Here is a 26,669-nt window from a genome sequence, read left to right on the forward strand (position 1 = left end):
GCCGATGTCGAGGTTCCATTACTACCCGTTTGTCTAACATATGGTGGGACGAACGGGTTTAGGGAAGAATTCTTTTCATTGGGCTTATATTCCTTCCAACGTTTTAGTAACACTACCTCTTCTTTTATCTCACCCGATTCGGATGCCTTGTCCAAATTTGATGAGACAGAGCTAGGAACAGAAATCTCAACATTAGAAATTGGCTTACTCGTTTCACTCTTAATAACTTCAGGTTCTTTAGTAGAAATTTTGATAGGAACTGTCTGACTAATCTCAACATTTGCAGATTGCTGATTACTAGGATTATAAGTATAGTTATTGTTATACGGTGGTGGAACTTCAGAAAATCCAATCCCCCCTTTGTTAACTGGGGAACGTTGAATACTTATGATGTGATCTAACATTGCTGAAGAATTTCTAAATTGTTCAATTTTTCTGTTTAGTTCCACCACTTTACCTGGTAATCAGCTATCTGTTTATCTTTTTCAGCAATTAGTTTGGTTTTTTCTTCTAACACTTCATAACTAAGATCAATTACTTGTATTTTTTCAGCTAGACTGGCTTTAAGACTTCTGATATCCTTTTCACTAGCTTTTATTTTTATCGAGTAACTGTTTTCTCTAGTTTTAGTATACTGATGATCTTCTTTTAACGTTTTAAATTGTGTGTCCAAACTAACAAACTGATCAGTTATTGTTTTCAATTGTTCAGCCAGATTTTCACATTGTATACAATGAAGTTCAGAACTTACCTTAGAGAGCTGATCGTTCACTTCTGCCATATATGCTTGATTTTCTCCCGTCTCCCTCTCACTTCCTCCAGTTTCGAAGTTTACCAAATTAGCCTGTTCGAACACTTCCTCAACTTGTATATTCCAGTTGTATCCACCATTATGTCTAGATACCATAGCCTTATTCTCACTACCTCCCCCATTTCTGCTGTGCAGGCCTGTTCTAACTTCGTTCGACTCTCTCATTTGTACATTCCTTAGCAAAGTGACCATTTTGTTGACAGTTGTAACATCAAACCTTTGATTTGTCAAACCCTGGTCTTTCTTCAACAAACTTTCTACCCGTTTTCTTCATGAATCTCTTTACAAATCATCTGCCACTGCAGATCCATCTCTTCCAAATCATCAGCATCAATCTGATCATAGTCTTCATCCAAAGTTGCAGGGTCGACTATTTTACCTTTGATGTAGTTCTCATAAGATGCAATGAAGGATGCATATAGAGCAAACTGCTGTTCAGCTGATTTAACACTCATGGGCATCTGTGAGTAGTTGTAACTTGGAACATTTGACGAGAAATTTCCAGTTGTGGCTTGAGGTTTTGAAGGATTACTACCTCCAGCTACGAAACATACTTCGCCATCCATATTGAGAATCACATGACCATCACGAGTTGAGTTTGAGTTTGATTCTCCCTTTGAGTAGTAGGCAGAGGATTCTGATTTTAAACTTGAGCTTGGAGTGACTTTCGCACCATACATTCCCGAATCCTGAACCTGATTAGTTGGTGTCTCCTTCCGAACCATGTTAAGTTCAAAATTTCGTAACTTATTGACTGCTGTTTCCAAATCAATATTGGCAGTCTTTATCCTCTCTCATCAGAACCGTGTACATTTCCTATTTCGGTGGAAGAGCATCAAGAAGTTTTTCTACTATCTCTTCTTCCTTGTATTCAATGGAGTAATTACTGAGTTCGGTCATCAAGTGATAATATCTTGTAATGATATCGTCAAGTGATTCATTTTTTAAATACTTGAATACAGAGAATTGGGTTTTTAGTAGCTTTGTCTTGGAAGCACGTATCCCCACATTTCCTTCATATCTATTTTCTAGTGCTTCCCATAGCTCTCTAGCAGTTTTGTACTTCTTGAAGGTATGAAGAATCTCTTGTGGAAGAGCCATTGTTATTTCCGCATGAGCTTTACTTTCTGCCTCATACATTTTCTTTTCCTCCTTTTCCATCTTATTGTACTTCTTAATCTGTTCACGACCTTCAAACAAGGAAGTTGGTGGAATGTATCCGTCTTGAATGCAAACCCACATCTTAGCATCTTGATACTTCACATACTGTTCAAACTGATCTTTCCATGCAACGAAATCGGTACCCTTAAGCATTTTTGGAGCTTTAGCTGCTGAACCGGCCTCAACCTCCATTTTTACCAGTTCTGTAATGTTTATTGAAGTCATAGTTGAAAGAAACACGACTCGAAATACAAAGAAAGTATTTAATTTCTTTTTTTTATAAACAGTGACCAGACAGCGAAGTAATGACAACTTCGCTTGTTAACTTCGCTGTGATGATAACTTCTCTTGAACTCATAACTTCGCTTCCTCCTAACTTCGCTTCTTACTCAACTTCGCTTAAACCTTATAAGTTCGCTTAAACCCTACGAACGATGATGGCAAATTCGCCTGATGAACACAAGTTTTTACAAGTTTTAATTGGACGTATTACGAGGTAAGCGAAGGTGTATTGGGTTATATTTGATGGTGGGAGATGGGCAAGACACAAAAACTAGGTATTTCAACGTAAACTCGTTCCGCGAATAGTCGAACGGAACGATCTTAACACCCGTGTGATAATCCCGAACCACACAATCACGAGCAAAAGCTCTGATACCAATTGTAGGTTCCTAACCGGATCTACACATGAGTATCTCGTAACACGAGGGTGCGGAATCCCCACGTAATACGATACGAGCGTAAGATATATAATACGTTGAACCGTAACACAAACACACGTTACAATACTAATATACACGATTGTATTGCAACACTTCAACACGTAATCTCAATTATCACAAACACGTTCTGGTAAAAACTTAACCAAAACCAAGCTGAAGTGAGGTTTATATAACCTCGACAACTTCGCCTAACATACTAGGCGAAGTTGTCATAACTTCGCTTGACTCCAAGTTCGCCTACATCCCAGGCGAACTTGTGTAAAACTAATATTCAAAACCAAAACAAACATTCTAACATGATTACAAACACATACAAAACACGAGATACTGAACTACTGACATTATGCACCAACAAATCTTATTATTAGTTAAACCTAGCCCTCTTTTATCATTGGTGAGAATCACCTTGATCAGATTGGTTAGGTGGCATTATCAACGACAACTTCTCTACATACTGTCACACCCCGACTAGGTAGTTGCGGAAGCGTAATACGGGAATGTAACAGATAACACTGGTATCAACCACATTGTTTATAAAGAAATTCCACAGCTAAATTACATCATATTACATTGGTAGGTACTATGTTTACAAACTAGGTGAAAAACACATAACCGGTTTACGAGCTTCTTATTCAGTATTATATCAGCGTCTATTCACAGCTATTCAACTTTCTTTCTAACACCAAGCATGTAAGCAAATCATTCCACTTTTGCTTTACCTGAAAAGCATGTTAAAACGGGTCAACTACGTCTAGTTGGTGAGTTTCAAGTTTCACGAGTGTCAATGAAATCAGTACACGAGTTCGAAAAGTTTACAATGTGTATGTATATATGTCTGTGTATGATGTATTATACTAAGCCACAAGTGAAACCGAAACGAGCTAAAACACATGGCCTCCACTGCCCATGCACTCCCGTTGGCATTTAACAGCCACTTTGCCCCAAGTATGTACTATGTCTAACACCACATAGCAGTACGTAAAAATATAATGACAATGTGCAACTGGGTTTACATATGTTCCGGCATACCCCTCCGGCTCTGTCAGTTGGGTTTGTCAAACCGATAGTACTATCCACACGTCACCGGCACGAAGTTAATCACTTGTGTTTGTGGGGACTTGTCAAGTGTTAGTACTTAGATAATCCACATCATCACACGTTTTCAAGTATATCAGTTTATGTAAACATGCTTTTCACCCCAAAAGTTCGTAAAACAGTTTAGAAAGTGGAGGTCGTGAAACTCACCTCATTGTAGTTCGCACAGAAATCACGTATCAATAAGTCAGATGCCTCGTTTATAGCCTGATTCCTATAAACGGTATCGTATCGTTAACACTAGTACAGTGTTCAAGCTAAGTCGGGCTGTATAGATAATCTGGGTATAGCTGTTAGGCCCAGAACATGACCATAGTCTTAGATTGTGACGTTGTATACTATGAAATGTTTAAAACTGGATTTGGCTCAGTTTCACCGTTTCCCGAGCCTATCTCAGTTGATCGTTTATACGTTTCGGGATTAGGTAAGATCACATAAAACTTAAGTAAATATATTGATTGATAAAATAATTTGATTTATGAAAGAATTTTAAGGTTTCGGTGTCTGGTTTGATCGCAGGGTTTGTTTCCGTTTTCACACGGGTTTGATTATACAAAACGCGCATGATTCACCCGAATTTTCCGGAATTCTCGTAAAAAGTTCGTTTTTATCAATATCATTCAAAAATATGATATTTGACCACTTTTGACATTTTGACATACCAGTCAGTCCGTTAAACACAAAACTGCCGGTTTCGTTAAAACAATTATAATTTAAATCTTTGATTAATCATAACTAAATATGTACTTATATATAAATTATGTAAATTTTTGTAAAAATACATTAAGACATGGAGAATTTTATAAAAATATTTTCAGAAATTTTATGATTATTTATTTATTTATAAAAATTCATTTAATAGGTTATAATCGTGTAATAAATGGCCCGTTTATATCAAACGACCTCCGAAAAATCCGATAATTTTTACAAATGGCCTCAATGTTATTACGTAGCCCCTGCAAAATTTCCAGAACCTAACTCTTTTGACAAAATGCCTTTTTGTGCGTTTTTCGGCTGTTAAAATTCGGTTAAGCCATGATTGCACAAACCATATTTAGACATTTCCAATGATTCCCAAACTTTACCAGTGATCTTACCATCACATATTAAACTCCAAAACCAAGTTTCATAATTTTTCAATATGTTTAGCTATTTTTCCCAAATAAACGATCATAAACGGACATAAATTCACCAAATATTCTCCGTTTATCGAAAAATTACCAAATTTGAACAGGGACTCATTTATATGATCCCTAATGTCCCTGCAAATTTTCACAAGCTAACAACAAGCACGTCATAACCTAATACTAAACAGCCCCTAAACGAGTGTTACGGGTTTACCTTGTCGGTTTTCGATGAATTTTGCTAGCTTAAACGACTTTCCGGGTCTCGGGTTGCAAACTCAGTATATCTACATATCATATAACATCAAACCAAGCATAAATCATCCATGTAACAGCCTTGATAATTAGGGTTTCGGTTTTGGGTTCAAACCGAACTTTCTAACCGTAAAAACGTTGTATTCATGTTCTAATCCGCGTTTTTGACCAAAAAGGTATATGTTCCTGGTTTGTAAACATGTTTAACATCAAAACATGGTTTTAATTGATTTTTAGGGTTTTTGGATGGTTAAACATGTTTAAAACTAACTAAAACATGTTTATATGTTAATTATATGAATCAAACTTGGTTAAATCTTCATAAAACTTGACCTTACCTTAGGGTTTTGAAGGGGAGTTGATAGAACAGAGATGGAGCTGCTTTGGACTTCAAAATTTTGTATGTTAGAATGAATAACAATGACTTAAGGATTAAGTTATATAAAAAAAAAGAATGTATGGTTTGGTGGCTGTTCCGATCGGAGCAAAGAAGGGCCCTTAATGGGCTGTTTTGGCCCATTACTCTAATTATACAAGCCCAAACATGAAAAGCCCCCTTCAAATTTAGTTCGGGTTCGGTTTTTCGCAAGAAAATTAATTCGGGTGTGAGAAATAGCGCAAAAATGAGTGTTTTTCAGCTTATTTTTGTAAAATAAGAAAAACGTACTGACTCGTTGTAAAATTCCAAAATATTTTCACGGATTGCTTAGAACATGTCATATAAGTGTTTTATAAATCTTTTTCGGCTTAACGGATGCTACAATGCTTGTTTTGATATTAACGATTGCGTTTAAGCTTATAGCGTATCGATAAACGAAACCTTTTTCGTTTAAAGAGTTTTAAACGTACTGGGGCCTAAATATCAATATGTTAGCCTCTATGACATATATATAACTCGTATATGACCCCTCAGTATGTATACAGGTCATAATTAGTATCGGTCGGTTACTCGTTTAAGCACTACGAATTAACCGATTTATCGTTTACTTGTTACGTAATGAATATAGGGAACAGGTGTGGGTACCTCGTTTTGTCATGAATGTCACATTCTCCCCCCGTTAAGAAATTTTGTCCTCGAAATTTAATGTGTCATCGGTTTTCTAGGGAACAGGTGTGGGTATTTCTTTCGGAATTCGTCCTTTCGTTCCCAAGTATAATCGGGTCCTTGTTTTGAATTCCACCGAACTTTTACCAATGAAATTTTGTTATGTCGTAATTGTTTGGTTTTCCCGTCTACAATTTCTACCGGTTCCTCTACGAAGTTGAGCTTTTCGTTGATCTGAACATCTTTCAGTGGTACTATTGTCGTTACATCAGTCAAACACTTTTTCAGATTCGATACATGAAACACGTCGTGAATAGTGCTCAGTTCTAAGGGTAGTTTTAATCGGTAAGCTACGGGACCAATTTTTACGACAATCTCAAAAGGTCCGATGTATCTCGGGGCTAGTTTACCAGTCTTTCCAAATCTTATAACACCCTTCCATGGCGATACTTTTAAAAATACCTTATCACCTATTTCAAAAGATAACGGTTTTCTGCGAACATCGGCATAACTCTTTTGTCGGTCACGGGCTGCTTTCAATTTTTGTTTAACTTGGTGAATCTTATCGGTGGTTTCCTGAATTAAATCGGATCTTGAAATTTGAGTATCACCCACTTCTGTCCAACATAGTGGTGATCTACATTTTCGCCCGTATAGAGCTTCATAAGGTGCTGTTTGTATACTACTGTGATAACTGTTATTGTAAGAGAATTCAATGAGCGGGAGGTGTTGATCCCAATTCCCTTTGAAGTCCAGTACACAAGCACGAAGTAAATCTTCTAAAGTTTGGATGGTTCGTTCGGATTGACCATCAGTTTGGGGATGGTAAGCCGTACTTAGGTCGATTCGGGTTCCCAAGGCTTCTTGTACTGCTTGCCAGAAATGTGAAGTAAAGTGACTGTCTCGATCGGAAATAATCGAAAGAGGTACTCCGTGTCGAGATACTATTTCATCAATGTAAATTTGAGCAAGTTTTTCGGTGGTGTAGTTGTTACGGATGGGAATAAAGTGTGCGGATTTGGTTAATCGGTCCACAATTACCCAAATTGCGTTGTGTCCTCGAGAGGTTTTAGGAAGGTGTGTCACAAAGTCCATGGTAATTTGTTCCCATTTCCATTGTGGGATTTCGGGTTGTTGTAACATTCCCGAAGGTTTTTGATATTCCGCCTTTACCCTTGCACATGTTGCACATTTACTTACATACACGGCTATATCCTTTTTCATACCAGGCCACCAGTAAAATTCTTTAACATCCTTATACTTCTTATCAGTACCTGGATGAATAGAATATTTGGATTTGTGTGCTTCATCAAGTATCAGCTTTCGGAGTTTATGAAGTGTTGGAATCCAGACCCGGTTTTTGTAATAATATACTTCATCAATTTTCTTCTCAAAATTCCTTTCATTTCCATGCAGTTCTTCTTTTTCTAGCTGATCTGCCTTCAAGGCCTCATCTTGTGCAATGCGAACTTGTTCGGTTAGGCTACTTTGAACAATCATTCCGAGTGCTCGTACCCTTAATGGTTTGATTATGTCTTTTCGGCTTAAAGCATCAGCTACTACGTTGGCCTTACCCGGATGGTATTTAATCTCACAATCATAATCATTTAACAATTCTACCCATCTCCTTTGTCTCATGTTTAGCTCTTTCTGATCGAATATGTGTTGTAGGCTTTTGTGATCAGTATAGATGGTACATTTAGTGCCATACAAGTAATGTCTCCAAATCTTCAATGCAAAGATAACTGCTCCCAATTCCAAATCATGGGTCGTATAATTCTTTTCATGTACTTTTAGTTGTCGGGAAGCATATGCTATTACTTTCTTTCTTTGCATCAGTACGCATCCTAAACCTTTACGAGATGCGTCACAATATACCACCAAATCATCAGTTCCATCTGGAAGGCTTAATATTGGAGCCTCACATAACTTCTGTTTTAATGTTTGGAAGGCTATTTCTTGTTCTTCTCCCCATTCATGTGCTCGATCTTTTTGAGTTAGGAGGGTTAGAGGTTGTGCAATACTTGAAAAGTTTTCAATGAATCTTCTATAATATCCGGCTAGTCCTAAGAATTGACGAATTTCTCTTGGTGACTTAGGCACTTGCCAATTCTTAATGGCCTCAATTTTACTTGGGTCTACTTGGATCCCTTGATGGTTCACAATGTGTCCCAAAAACTGTACTTCTTGTAGCCAAAACTCACATTTGGACAACTTTGCGTATAACTTCTCTTGCCTCAAAAATTTTAAGATTTCCCGCAAATGTTGTTCGTGTTCCTCCTTACTTCTCGAGTATATCAAAATGTCATCGATAAACACTATCACAAACTTGTCGAGGTAGGGTTTGCAAATTCGGTTCATGAGGTCCATAAACACTGCAGGTGCATTTGTCAACCCAAACGGCATAACCAAAAATTCATAGTGACCATACCGAGTTCGGAAAGCTGTTTTTGGTACGTCTTCTTCCTGAATTCTTACTTGATGATAACCAGATCTAAGATCAATTTTTGAAAAATACTTCGCACCTTGGAGCTGATCAAACAAGTCATCAATTCGAGGTAAGGGGTATCTATTCTTTATAGTCACTTTATTCAATTCCCGGTAATCAATACACATTCGAAAACTCCCATCTTTCTTCTTTACAAACAACACTGGTGCTCCCCACGGTGAGTAACTAGGGCGAATAAAACCCCTGTCCAGTAATTCTTGTAACTGGTTGGACAGTTCTTGCATTTCAGAAGGTGCAAGTCGATAAGGTGCCTTAGCAATGGGCGCTGCTCCCGGTATCAAGTCAATACGGAATTCAACTTGTCGGGTCGGTGGTAAACCAGGCAACTCATCGGGGAATACATCTGAATACTCGTGTACCACTGGGATGTCTTCCATTCGTTTTTCCTCGGGTTCCTTAACTGTTACGCTCGCCAAGTATAAAGTACAACCTTGGCGTAAATATCTCAATGCCATAAGTTGAGATATGAGAGGCAGTACCGTACCAGATTTCTCACCTTGAACAATCATAGCTTCATCATTCGAAAGAGGTATCCTAACGGTCTTATCCTTACAGACAATTTCAGCTTTATACTTAGATAGCCAGTCCATACCGACTATAACATCGAAACTTCCCAATTCCACTGGAAGTAAATCAATAAGGAATGGGTGGTCGTTTAGGATAAGGGAACAGTCTCGGACTATTCGGTTAACAAGTATAGACTTACCGTTAGCGAGTTCTATAGTATATGGTTTTGTTAGTTCACTAACCGGCATATTTTCTAAAGGTAAGAAGTTAACAGATATGAAACTTCTATCGGCGCCCGTATCAAACAAAACTGAAGCATACTGACCCGAAACTAAGAATGTACCTGTCACCACATTCGGATCATGACGCGCTTCACCCGGTCCTAATACAAACGCGCGTCCCCTAGCTGCATTGGAGGTTGATGCTTGTGCTTGGTTCTGCCTTCTCACTGCACCCGGGTTCAAATTGGGGCAGTATCTCCGAAAGTGTTCCGTACTGCCACATTCATAGCAGGCACGGAGGTTCGTGGTAGGTGGGGTTTGTTGGTTGAGTTGTGGGCGGGTTGGTTGAGGTCGAGGGAGTTGAGTTGATTGCGGTGGACGGTTAACAGTGTTGGTGGGGGTTCTACAGTTGGGGGCATAGTGTCCCGCTCTTCCACACTTTTGACAAATGATCGGTTTGTAATCACCCACATGATGAAAGTTACATCTTCTGCACTTCGGTAACGTCCCTTTATAGGTCTCTTGTTTTACATTAGAACTGGTCATGGCATAACTTCGGGTATTCGGACGAGTCCGCTTGTTTTGAGGGTTTCCTTGCATTCTTGTCCCATAATCAGTTCGTTTTAAACTTGTTGTTTCACCTGGCATCCTTATCACTCCACTTCTCATCAGATCAAAAGTAACGACACCCGTTTGAGATACAGCACTTTCTAATGTCGGGTGGGCAACTGAATTCACTATACTTCTCACAGCAGGGGTCAGTCCCCAGATATAACGTTCAATTCGCTTCGCTTCCGGTGTAACTAACCATGGAACTAAGCGAGACAGTTCGTTAAAATGATTCGTGTATCCCACATGGTCCGCTCCTTTCATTTCCAGATTCCATAACTCGTGTTCCAACCTCTGAATCTCACTTTTAGGACAAAAATGCTCTAACATGAGGGTTTTTAATTCAGTCCATGACATACGATTAATAACATCTTGTCCCCTTATTTGGACTACCGTGTTCCACCACATCAGCGCTTGGTCTAGAAACATACTGGTAGCAAATTTGACCACGCAGTTCGGTGGACACTCACTGATATTAATTACTGATTCGGTCTTTTCTATCCATTTGACCAGCCCGCTAGGTCCTTCAATACCCTTAAAATCAATCGGGTTACATGATGTAAATTGTTTGTATGAGTACTCCTGACGCGGGGGTTCTCGGTTATTATTATTATTATTATCGGTATTGGTCCGAGTATTATCATTATTAGTTGTGTTAACAACCGGTACAGGGTTCGGGATATTATCAGGGTGCACAACAGGTTCTGGGTTCCCAGTGACATTCATAGTTGGGAGAGTGTTATTATTATTTATGACATTATCAGTATTCACCGGGGTAGTAACACCTGGGGCTACATTAGTGTCCGGCGTAGGTGTATTAACAGTGGCCGTGGTGGTGCTCGTAGGTTGATTAACAGTATTGTTAGCACGTATGCCTGCAGTGACTTGTGTTACAATTGTTGGTATCACTGCTTGTAGTTGACGAGCAATCATTGCGGCCACTTCCGCCTCAGACAAAGGGTTTTCTTTCTTCGGGGCCATTCTATAAATTAATCAATTATATAATAATCAATATCATTTCACTATGATCAACACAACTTTACGATATTACACTTTCACAACACATAACTATGCCAAAGAAAACACATTTGTATTAATTATAATCATTACTGTACATATGCATCCAAAATTAGCGCATAGGCTTAACCTGGTATAGGCCAGCGCTTGTATATGCGTATCAACATTTGTCACTAAGTGACATATAGACTTAACCCGATAAGGGCCAGTGCTTGAAATAGTACTAAACCACAAACAACTCCCAAGTCAGCCCAACACGCTGTAACAAAATGCTGCTTGGGATATCAAAAGACTATATACATAAGACTAGACTATTATGTCCTATCCATTCTTTGCAACATGGAGCCACAACCAAACAACAGCAGCCACTAGGGCCGCATTAACCGCTAAACATACTCCTAGTAGTATCATTGCCCGATCTTGACGCCCGTGGCTGTGAGCACTGGATCTTTGCACAATTCTGATTTCCTGCTGCATATACCTCATGTGATCATACATATCATGTCTATGCTGGTTTAGGTTATTTATCGAATGTGATTGTTCTAAAAGCTGATCAGTTGCTAAACCAAACCATGCTGAATCAGAATGGCGAGGTGGCTCGGGTACCGGGGCGTGTAAACCCCAAGTAGGAATAGGTATCTCAGTGACTTGGACACGTGATGTTTCTCCCCTATGGTACGTAGATCGAGGTGGGAGAGAAGTGTGCTCAGGTGGACGCACTGAAATGCGAGCAGTCTGACGGTTTCTAATAGTGGGTGGGGGTACTGGTGTATGCTGTACATGTGGAGTAGGGGATCTGGGTGCTCTAACAGGTGAATGATAAGCACTAGTAGCTCCCTGTCCTGCAACATTCCTAGGGGATTCCCTAGGGGGGTAGGTGTCACAACGATAACCCGATAAGTCGGGTTGATCCGCGGGTACCTCACGTGGAATTACCGCATCTGCACCTTCTTCCATTTCCTCTGGTTCCTCCTCAGTTTCCTCTTCCGGGTCCTCCTCTTCCTCCTCAGGCCCTGTTGGTAGGGTATTAGGTAAACGATCAGTAGATCTTGACATATTCCTGCACAATTGTTAGTGATAAGAATAATATCCTTCTATATTAATCATAGTAAAATACATGTAAGTATTTATACACATAAGCACAAATAATCGTTTATATACACAGATATTTATCTATTATTATATTTTATACATATATGTTGCTGTTTTTACCTATTCGATTGTTTATCGACTTCTTCTCGAATTTCCTCGTACAAACAAGTCTGTTATTACGTTCCGGACCATAATAACCCACTTGTCCATTCGCGTTCATCACGAGAATCATTCGTGTATATTATTTAATATTATTTTATTCCCAGAGTTAATCGAGCCTACGGTTATCTTAGGGTATCCTAAGGGACATCCTAATTCTTTATAACCAATGGCTCTGATACCAATTTCTGTCACACCCCGACTAGGTAGTTGCGGAAGCGTAATACGGGAATGTAACAGATAACACTGGTATCAACCACATTGTTTATAAAGAAATTCCACAGCTAAATTACATCATATTACATTGGTAGGTACTATGTTTACAAACTAGGTGAAAAACACATAACCGGTTTACGAGCTTCTTATTCAGTATTATATCAGCGTCTATTCACAGCTATTCAACTTTCTTTCTAACACCAAGCATGTAAGCAAATCATTCCACTTTTGCTTTACCTGAAAAGCATGTTAAAACGGGTCAACTACGTCTAGTTGGTGAGTTTCAAGTTTCACGAGTGTCAATGAAATCAGTACACGAGTTCGAAAAGTTTACAATGTGTATATATATATGTCTGTGTATGATGTATTATACTAAGCCACAAGTGAAACCGAAACGAGCTAAAACACATGGCCTCCACTGCCCATGCACTCCCGTTGGCATTTAACAGCCACTTTGCCCCAAGTATGTACTATGTCTAACACCACATAGCAGTACGTAAAAATATAATGACAATGTGCAACTGGGTTTACATATGTTCCGGCATACCCCTCCGGCTCTGTCAGTTGGGTTTGTCAAACCGATAGTACTATCCACACGTCACCGGCACGAAGTTAATCACTTGTGTTTGTGGGGACTTGTCAAGTGTTAGTACTTAGATAATCCACATCATCACACGTTTTCAAGTATATCAGTTTATGTAAACATGCTTTTCACCCCAAAAGTTCGTAAAACAGTTTAGAAAGTGGGGGTCGTGAAACTCACCTCATTGTAGTTCGCACAGAAATCACGTATCAATAAGTCAGATGCCTCGTTTATAGCCTGATTCCTATAAACGGTATCGTATCGTTAACACTAGTACAGTGTTCAAGCTAAGTCGGGCTGTATAGATAATCTGGGTATAGCTGTTAGGCCCAGAACATGACCATAGTCTTAGATTGTGACGTTGTATACTATGAAATGTTTAAAACTGGATTTGGCTCAGTTTCACCGTTTCCCGAGCCTATCTCAGTTGATCGTTTATACGTTTCGGGATTAGGTAAGATCACATAAAACTTAAGTAAATATATTGATTGATAAAATAATTTGATTTATGAAAGAATTTTAAGGTTTCGGTGTCTGGTTTGATCGCAGGGTTTGTTTCCGTTTTCACACGGGTTTGATTATACAAAACGCGCATGATTCACCCGAATTTTCCGGAATTCTCGTAAAAAGTTCGTTTTTATCAATATCATTCAAAAATATGATATTTGACCACTTTTGACATTTTGACGTACCAGTCAGTCCGTTAAACACAAAACTGCCGGTTTCGTTAAAACAATTATAATTTAAATCTTTGATTAATCATAACTAAATATGTACTTATATATAAATTATGTAAATTTTTGTAAAAATACATTAAGACATGGAGAATTTTATAAAAATATTTTCAGAAATTTTATGATTATTTATTTATTTATAAAAATTCATTTAATAGGTTATAATCGTGTAATAAATGGCCCGTTTATATCAAACGACCTCCGAAAAATCCGATAATTTTTAAAAATGGCCTCAATGTTATTACATAGCCCCTGCAAAATTTCCAGAACCTAACTCTTTTGACAAAATGCCTTTTTGTGTGTTTTTCGGCTGTTAAAATTCGGTTAAGCCATGATTGCACAAACCATACTTAGACATTTCCAATGATTCCCAAACTTTACCAGTGATCTTACCATCACATATTAAACTCCAAAACCAAGTTTCATAATTTTTCAATATGTTTAGCTATTTTTCCCAAATAAACGCTCATAAACGGAAATAAATTCACCAAATATTCTCCGTTTATCGAAAAATTACCAAATTTGAACAGGGACTCATTTATATGATCCCTAATGTCCCTGCAAGTTTTCACAAGCTAACAACAAGCATGTCACAACCTAATACTAAACAGCCCCTAAACGAGTGTTACGGGTTTACCTTGTCGGTTTTCGATGAATTTTGCTAGCTTAAACAACTTTCCGGGTCTCGGGTTGCAAACTCAGTATATCTACATATCATATAACATCAAACCAAGCATAAATCATCCATGTAACAGCCTTGATAATTAGGGTTTCGGTTTTGGGTTCAAACCGAACTTTCTAACCGTAAAAACGTTGTATTCATGTTCTAATCCGCGTTTTTGACCAAAAAGGTATATGTTCCTGGTTTGTAAACATGTTTAACATCAAAACATGGTTTTACTTGATTTTTAGGGTTTTTGGATGGTTAAACATGTTTAAAACTAACTAAAACATGTTTATATGTTAATTATATGAATCAAACTTTGTTAAATCTTCATAAAACTTGACCTTACCTTAGGGTTTTGAAGGGAGTTGATAGAACAGAGCTGGAGCTACTTTGGACTTCAAAATTTTGTATGTTAGAATGAATAACAATGACTTAAGGATTAAGTTATATAAAAAAAGAATGTATGGTTTGGTGGCTGTTCCGATCGGAGCAAAGAAGGGCCCTTAATGGGCTGTTTTGGCCCATTACTCTAATTATACAAGCCCAAACATGAAAAGCCCACTTCAAATTTAGTTCGGGTTCGGTTTTTCGCAAGAAAATTAATTCGGGTGTGAGAAATAGCGCAAAAATGAGTGTTTTTCAGCTTATTTTTGTAAAATAAGAAAAACGTACTGACTCGTTGTAAAATTCCAAAATATTTTCACGGATTGCTTAGAACATGTCATATAAGTGTTTTATAAATCTTTTTCGGCTTAACGGATGCTACAATGCTTGTTTTGATATTAACGATTGCGTTTAAGCTTATAGCGTATCGATAAACGAAACCTTTTTCGTTTAAAGAGTTTTAAACGTACTGGGGCCTAAATATCAATATGTTAGCCTCTATGACATATATATAACTCGTATATGACCCCTCAGTATGTATACAGGTCATAATTAGTATCGGTCGGTTACTCGTTTAAGCACTACGAATTAACCGATTTATCGTTTACTTGTTACGTAATGAATATAGTGTACCTCGTTTTGTCATGAATGTCACACATACAAAAACAACATCCTTTTGTTTTGTTTAAATATCACACACATATCGATAGTATCTCTGGCCATAAGCATGTAGGATGCTTAAATCTCTCGAACTTTGCTCTCGGTACATAGATTAAGGTATTAAATCTGGTCAAATTCGTGTTCTTCGTGTTCTTGGGTTTTGGTAAGATATGGAGTAAATTAATGTGTTATTGATGGATTTGTTGGTGAATTTGTGTTTATTGATGGAAGAGGGAACTTCCTGTGTAATTTGAGGTTAATTTATGGTGTATTGAAGGATATGCCATGGAAGAGCATGGTCACGGATTGATCAGATTTGGATCAATTCAATGATTGTTAAGTCAAATTGATGATAGATTCGTGTTAGTTAAGGGAATACGAATCTACTGGTGTAATTTGGCGTTAATTTATGGTGAATTGAGTGATTCACCATGGAAGAGTATGTTATAGTTTGATTCTGTTTATGATGATTCAGTGGTTTTTAAGTTATTTGGATGTTAGATTTGTGTTCAGGATGAAAAACCGAGTGTTCAGTGTAAATTTGGTGGTTAATTATGGGGTTTTGAGGATTTCACCATGGATGAAGCTTCAAATTTTGCAGATTCTGGCCAGATCTAGGATTTTCCGGCGAAAAACGTTTTTCCGGCGAGCTGTTCAGATCTAACCACCTGATTTGTTAGTTACTGTAGCAAATTATTAAGGAAGTTTAACGAATCTACTGTAGCAATTCGTTATGGAAAATTTAACGAATTAAGTTAATTCGTTAAGGTTATGATAACGAATTAAGGCAATTCGTTAAGTTAATTCGTTAAGGTATGAGTAACGAATTAAGACTAATTCGTTATGTATGACGAAGTGTGGACATCTTAACGAATGGGAAGCCATTCGTGTAAATGTTATAACGAATTACAGTTGGTAATTTATAACGAATTGAATAGATTCGTTAAGTGTGTAACGAATAATGGATATGTATAACGAATGAAAGGTGATTCGTTAAAAAAATGGCGGGAAAATTTTTCTTGCGTGAATTTTTTTCTGAATACTCCTCGCAAGTGAGATTTCATTCTTGAAAATTTTGGCGATAATATTTATTTTTCGAAAATTTTCGGTGAATTTTTGGCGGGAAAATCGGGAAAAATTTTCTTAATTGAAATTTTTCTGGGATGTTCCTAATGTGTTGGGTACTCTTCTCTTAATATTTGGTAATATATTTTCCGGCCGACTTTTTACTCGTTTCAATTGACCGAGGGGGGGTCCACGTTTAATTTAAAGAGGATATTGTTAGTGAACGTTGAAGATTATTCAAGACCTTGCTGAATTTGTCAAGAAAAGGGGGAGATAAAACATTCATTTGAGTTTATTTAGCCTGCATCTTCCTACGTTTGCAAGGTTTTCTTGAAAAATTACTGCAATTCGGGTGGTAATTCATGTTTGCAAAGCTACGTTTAACTGAGTTCAAGACTGCAAGTGTTCTTCGATTGGTGATTGATTTGTTCAAAGATTGAAACCTGACTATGTGGGATACGAGTGTCTGTTTGTTTACTTCTTTCTGAGGGACTTTGATCCTGACTATGTTGGCTACGAGTAAATGGCGGATTACTTCTGTTGAAGGGGACGATTCTCGAACGAGTTGATCTTATTGAAGAATATACGAGTCTTGTCATTGGATTGAAGAATTTGATCATTTGGGGTTTATTAGTGGAGGTTGGAACTCTGAATCTTATGCCCAAACATTAGTGTATCTTTTCGAATGGGACGTGGAAGAGCTTCAAAGGGTGTATTTGGGATACACGTTATCAAGAGAGGGAAAACCGAAGTGAAAGATGTTGAATGATCGAGTTGTTCACGAAGATGTGTGACGAGGTTAAACGTAAAGATATGTTTTCTTTACCGGTGCTGACGGATAGCTGATGACTTGTTGCTGATTGTTGAAAGATTGTACCATATCATACGCCAATGGATGATCGGGATGATCTCCAAGAGTTGCTAACATTGAGGGGGTGATCTGATATGAAAGGCTACAAGTTGTTGGTTTGCTGAAGAGATTTAAAGATTGTCTATTTGCACAAGCCCGAAAATCATCAGTCAAGGGGGTGTCTGTTAGTGCACGGTTTGTGACTGGTGATTTGCAGTTAAAGTATTCAAAATTAAAGTATTCTACGGAAAAGGGGGTGTTGTTAGTGCACTGTTTTGGTTGTCCGTAGTGATCGAATAAATTATAGATAGTCTAGGTTGAATATTTAATGTAAATGGCCCATTCGCTATGGATTGTATAGCGAATGAGTCCATTCGTTAGTGATCTAGGCTAGTTCGTTAATGTATAAGTCCATTACACAATCACGACTCATGATATGTAAGTTAAAACCTCGAATGTTAAAAAATCTAATGACATAATTACCTCATAAAGGATGTACAACCATATTACACAAACACATGGCCGCACCATGTATGTTAAGAACTTTAACTATGAGCAAAATAAAAGTTACTACAAAGATAAGTAACAAACCATGCTGATTATCAGTAATTTTTTTTATAACATTTAACAAGTAATGGTATACCTTGACATTGAGAAATACTCCTGGTTGAAAGTCCATAATCTGCATAATTTTTAGGAAAAATCTATAATATTAATGTGAGTGCGTTGATTTTTTTTTTTTTTTTTTTTTATGTTTTGAAGTTTTTTTCTTGTTTATACATATTAGGACTTGATATTTTTAAAATCTAACTGTAGCTTACACTAATGTTAAAGTCATAAGGTAATGATGTGAGAAGAAGTTTCCGCAATTCAAGCACCCGGCATTAAAAGTATAATAAATTGCTATAGAATTTATATATAAACAAGGATCATAGTGTTGTAACATTTGCTTCATCTTTTGTATATATTGTTTTTAACACAAGTGATTTTAATATATACAAAAACACATATGAGTTTTAACAATTTTGGGAGAATTGTGGATTATAGTGTTGTAATATTTGCTTCATCTTTTGCACATATTGTTTTTAACACAAGTGATTTTAATACATACAAAAACACATATGAGTTTTTAACAAAGAAGTGAATTGTGTGGTGGTAAGTTTGGTTGAGTGTGATGTTGTAGGTCTCAAGTTTAACCCTTTGAAGGGTCTGGGTTTTGTGTGTTATTAATACAACTGAGTTTTTTAACAAAGAATTCAATTGGTGTGGTTGTAAATCTGGTCTGGTGTGAAGTTGTAGGTCTCAAGTTTGACCATTTGATGAGCTGGTTTTTGTGTGTGTTTTTTAATACAAATGCTAAAATAACCTCTGTTAGTTTTTATTAAATTCATGTTGTTGTCTTTGAACTTTATAAGAGTTCATACGGTCTGTAAACTATAATAAATTTAGTTTTTTTATATATAATTTCATATTGTTTTTTAGAATGTTGTGTTGCACTTATTTTTTTTATGTTATTGGTCAATATGACACATTATTCACGATACAACGTTTTACGTCTGCTTATCATTCGGTTTCCTTAATAGTTAACGAAAACTTCTTGTCGCACGAGAGAGGATGGTGACCGAGAACGATGGTGGTGGTGACCCTTTATGTTTTCAAGTAAAGTGAATGTGTGAATAAACAATTTTACACACTCCGCAACGCGGGGATCAAACACTAGTTTAAGTATAGTAATAAACACTAAACATGTTGTTAATAAAATGTACCTCTCCAGCGGTGTCAAGAAGTGGTGGTTGATTAGTGGAACCGACAATTCGCTCGATGTATGATTTTTTTTTGCTAAGCATACATATAGAAAATAATATTTTTAGCCATTTGATATAATAGTGCAAAGAAATTACGTACCGCCATTCAAATACAACAAGTGTAGCAGATTCATAACTTTCAAAGAGGTGCTCCTAGTCAGGAGGCATGTAATCAAACGAATCTACCTACACTACAAACAGAGAGAAAAGGATTAGTGTTTGGCTTTCAAAAGTCAAAAGTAAATGTTAGAATTCTGAAAACCAAAATAGATACAGTTCATTCACCTTATTAGCATCCATAACAAATTAAATAAGATGAACGGTTGTTTGTCTTAAAGAGTAATTCAACGTTTACATGAGATTACATGATGTCTAAAACGTTATAATACAAAGTAGAAAATAAAATCAACTCAGACCGATTACACATGTGTCTGGATTCAAACATAACTGTTCAGCCTAAACAGTCAAAGGTTACGTGGCTGCGGGCTAACGGTCATAACTAGTTCCCCATTAAGGGATACGTGGCTCGGGGAACACTTTTGGGTGTGTAGGGCAGTGGTACATATCCAGGAAGTAGAAATACTTTCGCTGAGCTTGTCAAGAAAACTATATTTGTATTGTAATGGTAATTTACATATCTTTAGAGTCGTACGTGTTCACCAGCATATAGCTGACGTATTTTTTCCACATTTCAGGGAAACAGATTAGCACATGTAGCAAGGAATTATAATCATTCATGAAGTTAGATGCTCGCAAGGTAATGATGGCTCAGTTTTAAATTATTAAAATATTATAACAAGATTTAAACATGATTTATAAATCAAATACTTGGATATTTATTATCCGAAAAGTTTTCAAATAAATAAATATTTTATTATAACCTAAGTCTTCCGCTAAAATAAACTGCAATTCAGTTAGTGTCATCCGCTACCAAGAACATAACAACTTGATATCAATTCAAGTCACTAGAGAACACCTGGAAATTAAAAAACGAAAATAGATTCTTGTTCAATGCCTTGACCAGTTAGTCAGTTACTTACAATCAAGTTGGGTTTTATGTCAACAGGTCAAAGTAGTCAGATAAAAATATTAGCGAATATGCCTGTAGGTCAAACATGTTGAATACTGCCCAAAGTCACAGAAAACATTTAAGCAGTTGTTGCTCAAATATAGATTATTATTGTGATAATATATTTTAGTAACCATAGTTTTACAAAATATTTTGAAAAAAGATAAAAAGGGGTAGTGAGTCAACCTGGCTCGTTTCAACTCATACCAAAAATAAAATGTTTTGACCTGAAAAGTGAGATTACCTTGGATCTCAATGGCTTTGCATTAGCTTCCCACTTAGTAGCCTATTTTGCATACACACCCATTTCCAAAACCCCGTTTCTCAGCGTTCTCAAAGCAGCACATCAATCGGGAAAGCCCTTAAAAAGCATTTGCAAAACTTGCCAACTTAAAAAACATTAAATAATCAATAACTCAAATATTTCTTTTGGTTTACTCACTTACCATGAGTTCATCAGCAAGCTCGGATGAATATGAGAATAGTAGGCCATTTTTCTCCACTTTTACAAGCTCCGAGATGCTTCACGAAAGTCAACAAAAAGGCAAACTTTGTATTATCTTATTAAGTAATTAAACATTAAGATGGTTGATCAAAAAATATGGAGAGAGTTATTTACCAAGAATAAGAAACAGCACAAACAGGAAGACCACATCTAAACAAATCTACAACTCGACAACATACAAAGACGTATTTTAACTTTTAAGAAGATAAACAAGGTAGAATTTTAAAACGAAAAAGAACAAATTCAAACAACATTAAATAATACACTGATGAAGAAGTATGCAAGAAAACACCAAGATCAGCCGAACTTGAAAATATAGAACATGCAATATAAAGCACGATATGAATATATGTGGAAAAATGGGCGGGTCAGGCCTGTTAACAAACGAGTTCGGGTCAAAAGAGTAAATCTTTGTATGGTTCGAAATTGTTTTGCCCGTATAATTTAGCTACTACTATATACACTAGTATGTCAGATATGATAAGAAATTGTTTCTTTCAATCATGATCTTATTTCTTGAATCAAAAAATTACAAGATTATATGCATTATACATACATTTTGAACAAACTTTGACCCGTTCAAAACCATTTGACATGTTTCCTTTTTTATAGGTTGAAACGAGTCGGTTTGATCCAAAAACACTTTTTTCCACATAAATATTTTACCTTTTATACAAACAATTTGTGTCAAATATGATTACAAAAGTTACTATATTTCGATAATAATGTTATATTTTGAACAAAAATTTACAGATTCATATGCATTAAAACTACATTTTCAGCGGCTTTAAACCCATTTGAAATGTTTTATTTTTAGACTTTATCCTTTTAACCCATTATAGATAAATGATGACCTGAATCGAACTATTCATAGTGAATAGAAACTGTGTAAAACAATGAATTACGAATCAGAGATACACCATCCTAGAAGCAAGGAATGATCCTCTGGTAATAGCCACATGGTTCGAAAAGCTACACGTTTAAGGTTCTGTTTCTTTATTTTCTCCTCGTACTTCTCTTTCTCGGGTCCTTTCCCTTCAAAGTTTTTAAAAAACTACATGTTAATTTTTATTTTTATTTTATTTTTACTTTTTTTGTTATGTAAAGGATGAAAAACAATAACATGAATTAAATCCTCACCGGTGATAACAAATAATAATCTTGGATATAAAAACGTTTTCCCCTCTTCAATAGCTTTCCAAGAAAACTCATCCCCATTTGAGTCATTTTCGCTTAGTAACGTAGCAACACGCCTATCGTACATCATTGCTGCTTCTAAAAGAATGCCAAAATCTTCATCTGGGGTCTGAAAAATAACATCATTCCATAGTTTTTTGAATTCAATTTGTATTCAAAAAAATGTAACCATTAAAAACTGAAGATGTTCACACCAGCTCGTATTGCTGACAATAAGTGCGGGCCTATTCTACTTTAAATGATGATCGTCCTAATCGGGTTTGTAAACAAAGTTGCGTTTGGATCTTGCAGGAATTGGCTCGTAAATCCTATAACATGAGTGTAAGACAGTTATGTTTAAAATCAACATGAAATCTTTTAAAAGTTGCGCATTAATAAGGAACCAACTTTGAGTCATTTTCACCCATAAACATGTAACCAACTGTAAAACATTCAATTTAAGGTAACTTATGGTCATCATTTTATTCCGATAACATGTATGGACTACCTTAAAGTCAAAATCTTTGAAAAGTTAAACGGCTTCTATTTCTAAAAATTAAAGCTTTTGAGTTTGTTCGTGAAAATAAGCGAGGTTACTGAGCACATAAGACAGATCCCAGACAAACTATGAGACCTTTTCATGCAATACTAAACAACAATATCAAGGGGAAGAAATTACCATAGCTGATGCAGTCTGGTGGATTGTTTGACCGAGAGATATCGTTATTAATTCTACCAAACAACTGCAAACAACAATCAATATAAAATTTTTTGAACCATTAAATTCTCATAATGTTTTGAAATGATGTTTGTTTTACCCTATGCTTTTCTTCAAGCCTAGCTGGCTGAAAAAGGTCAGGAGGCTGATCATATAACACTGTGGCTCTATGTCTTAAAAAAAGAGAAAAGAAAACAAGAAGAGAATGAGGATACTATTATACCCCTGACCAAAAAAAAAAGATCAATCAGAAATAATCACTTCGTAAAAAATTGCAATATTTGTCTTACCATATTATGAAATAGTTTGATTTTGGTTGTTTATATAAACATAAATTAGCTTCTAAAACATAATTTGCTTGCAATATTCATGAAAGTATAGCAGGATATGAAAAATATTGAACGTTAAGCTAACCATCTCACTTGATTTCCCAAACTTGTTCCAACTCATACATCATCGAAATAATATTACTACCGTGTTCTGTTAAAAACGCATTGTCTCTCAAATGGATCTTTCTCTTGATTATGATTCGTGTTTGAGTCACTAACGACTTTCAGATGGGACACACTCTTTCTATCCCCATGTGTATACCACTCCTGCTACTGCAGACAAAATATGAAGTTTATAAATAATAAAATATAATAATCAGAATTACTGATACGAATACAGATAGAAGTAGTGGTACCTGTTACACAGACACAATGTGCCCAACCGGTTGCAGCTCTCACTAATGAAATTTCATTCGGAAGAGGGAAAGGTCATGGTGTTTCCATAACAACAGCATGTAAAGAAACTGCAAGTTAGCTTCTTATATATAAAACTTGATATATAGTATAAAGTAGATGAAGCTGTATTGTAATACCCCATGTTTCTCTGATTTCACAAGGCTTTGACCAAGATCGTCTGTTGATCCCCATGTAATCAGTTTCCCTTTGTCTGGTTAAGGAAAGTTTACATTAATTATCAAACTTTATATATGTTAATTACAAATAGGGACGAGATTGATAAAAGTTCCAGTTTGGGATGAAAAATAGTTTATTCAACCTGTGTGGATGAAATGTATCATAATAGAAACCACTAAAGTAATATCATCCTTAAACCTGCAATTTTATGCACACCCGGATTCATAAAGATCAACACTCCCTGCTACATACATCATGGGTCAATATCTATATCTATTTTTTTTTAACGGCGACTTTCATAGTGGTTGAATATTCAGCCACAGCTCTCGGAGAGAGCCCCAACCGCCCTACTCGGGCCAAGACTATGTTGTCTTAACCGGGCCCACACTTGGCATCCGAGTTTGGCTAGGCGTTCCACGAGAAAATTTCGAGCCCCCTGCCACTTGACAGGAGTTGTCCACCCACAAGAGGAAGCTCTCTGGGAAGGGACACTCTAATAGAAAACTCGTGTCGTCATCAAGATTCGAACTTGAGAGGCCAATCGGCATCAAGCTCTTACCCATCATTTGGCTGGCCACTTGAGCTAGCCCAAGTGGTTATCTATATCTATATAAATATCTATATCTATATTATATTATAAAATTATATTATTATTATATATTATTAAGTAGGAGTGATGGCTAAGATGGTAATTTCACAATTAAAACGAGGACATAAACGTCTTCTCATAATAGGGCAAAAAAAGTAATTTGCCGATATATCATTTCGTTCTTTAAGCGTATCGTACAACTACATGAAGCCTTACAGTTTAGTATAATTATTCTGGTATATTTATGTCCATCAATTAAATTAATTATATATAAGTTAATATATTTTTATTTATCTTTATTATTATTATGTCCATCAATTTGATTATCTATCTATATAATTGCCTACTATAAAATCCTAGGTGTCGCTCTCAGGTTGTTCCCCCATTCTCTAGAGCCACCAGATTGCTTGATTTATAAATGGAGGCTTCTCAAGCATTTGACCCGAATTCGCGGGTATGAGTCTCACCAAACACGGATAAACTTTAAATGGGCTATAACATCTCATTTATTTGTAAAACTATTTCATAAGCAAACAATAATATTCACGGGTCATGGGTCTCACCAAACCCGGATAACCCTTAAACGGGTTATAACATCTCAATAATTTGTAAAATAACCCCTTAATCATCAAAGAATAATTTTCACGGGTTATGGGTCTTACCAAACTCTAATAGCCCTCAAATGGGTTTTAAGATCTCATTTATTAATCAAACCCTAATTTAATTTATGTGTTTTACATGTTCTCCGTTGATGGTCTATTATCTCTGTAACAACTTGGATTTTCTAAATTAATGTTCATATCCATTACCCGACCCAATAATGTTCGGTAAATTTTATCGATAAAAGTATTGCGTTTATCGAGTAATATTATTTTATTAATATTTGTTATATTAAAACAACTTTCAAACATATACATTTTAACCCCTTAACCATATTTTAACCTTGAAATCCATCCACACCCATACTAGAAGGACCATATTGCAAATATCTGATAATATCATCCAACCTATAACCCAAACCCGTATACCCAAGACCCAAACCCGATAACCATGTGTATTCGTAACCCAAGTCGTATCTTGATCCTTAATTCTCGGAGTTTATTCAAGGAAATCATATGTAAGGTATAGACGACCCTCTTAACGAAATTAATTAGGAAATTATCATCAAATTGATTTGGATTCGTAATATACTCACCGCCATGCCCTAATTCTAGATATTATAATTACAGATCTCCATAACTCAATTAAACGCTCCTGCATAATCCCTACACCATCGTCCTCCATAGCCCCATGTTTAATTAGATTATCTCTGCTGTTTATATTACGTTTGGAACTCTTTCTAGCCATCGGGTTTCGCGCAAGAATCACCGTCATTGGATCATCATTTAACGTAATAGTTGTATGTAATAAACTCGCCGTCTGATCCTTATTATTTACCTTAACGTTAATCGAATCAATTCGTGGCGGATTACGCGATTATGAATCCTAGGGTTTATAATATTAGATGGGTGCAGAGCTGGGTGGTTTTAAGCAGATGTTATCATGATATTAACATTAGACACACCAGTGTAGTTGGTTGGCTGTGGTGATGTTCATACTCTAAGCCGACCATGGCGCGGTTTTGAGTCCCGGACACAATCTTTGAAGTAAAACGCAAGATACAACAATAGAAAAGGGTTCTTGGATATAATGGTGGAAGCCCATTAGATATGGAGGGTCAGCTGATTTGGAGATATACCCTACGGAGTTGAACGAAAAAGAGATCCCTACGCATAAGTTGGAGAAAAACAAAGAAAGAGAGAAATCACAAGAAAGCCGTTGGTTTGAGCATAGATCGTTTGGGTTCAACACATACTCAACCAAGCATCATCACTATTCGGTTTGAATTTATTTTTTTAATCATGAGCTTGGTTGTTGCACTTAATTATTTTAGTTTCTTTGATTTTAAGATGCTAGGCTAAATTTATTAGACTGCCTAGGCTTGTGATGAACCATTGTTTGAAGTTCTATTTTATTTGGAATTTGCTTTTCGTTATGGTTTATGATTCAGTAAATTGTTTGGTTTATTTGATTGATGCGTATGTGTACTTGGTTTTGGTTGTTCTAGTTTTATTATTCTACAAAATTCTTGGTGATTGTTTCATATAATAGGATTTTGTTAGGTCATCTACTGTGTGTTTTTAACTAGTTTATGATTGAATTCGAATAAGGTCATAGGAATAATATTATTAGTCAAACGAATAAAAGTGTGCTGCTAACCTAGAAAGCTGTAAGGTGATAGGTTACTGCTAGATCTTTGTTGATTGAGATTGCTAGATTTAGTTATTCGTAAGGAGTCCATCTAGGTTTGATTACTTAATATTGTCTAGCGAGTCAATTAAGTTCATCAAATTACCTTTGATTTCCGCGCGGTAAGGTA

The 26,669-nt window shown here is 36.3% G+C and overlaps 1 pseudogene; it reads right to left on the reverse strand.

Annotated features, from left to right (window-relative positions):
• Positions 1-20,243: 20,243 nt before the first annotated feature.
• On the reverse strand, positions 20,244-23,216 carry LOC143631243 (UDP-glycosyltransferase TURAN-like; annotated as a pseudogene).
• Positions 23,217-26,669: the final 3,453 nt, after the last annotated feature.

This window comes from Bidens hawaiensis, unplaced genomic scaffold (genome assembly GCF_021521415.1).
Source record: "Bidens hawaiensis isolate Kalapana, Puna unplaced genomic scaffold, B.hawaiensis_p1.1 tig00005976_1, whole genome shotgun sequence".
NCBI lineage: Eukaryota > Viridiplantae > Streptophyta > Magnoliopsida > Asterales > Asteraceae > Bidens > Bidens hawaiensis.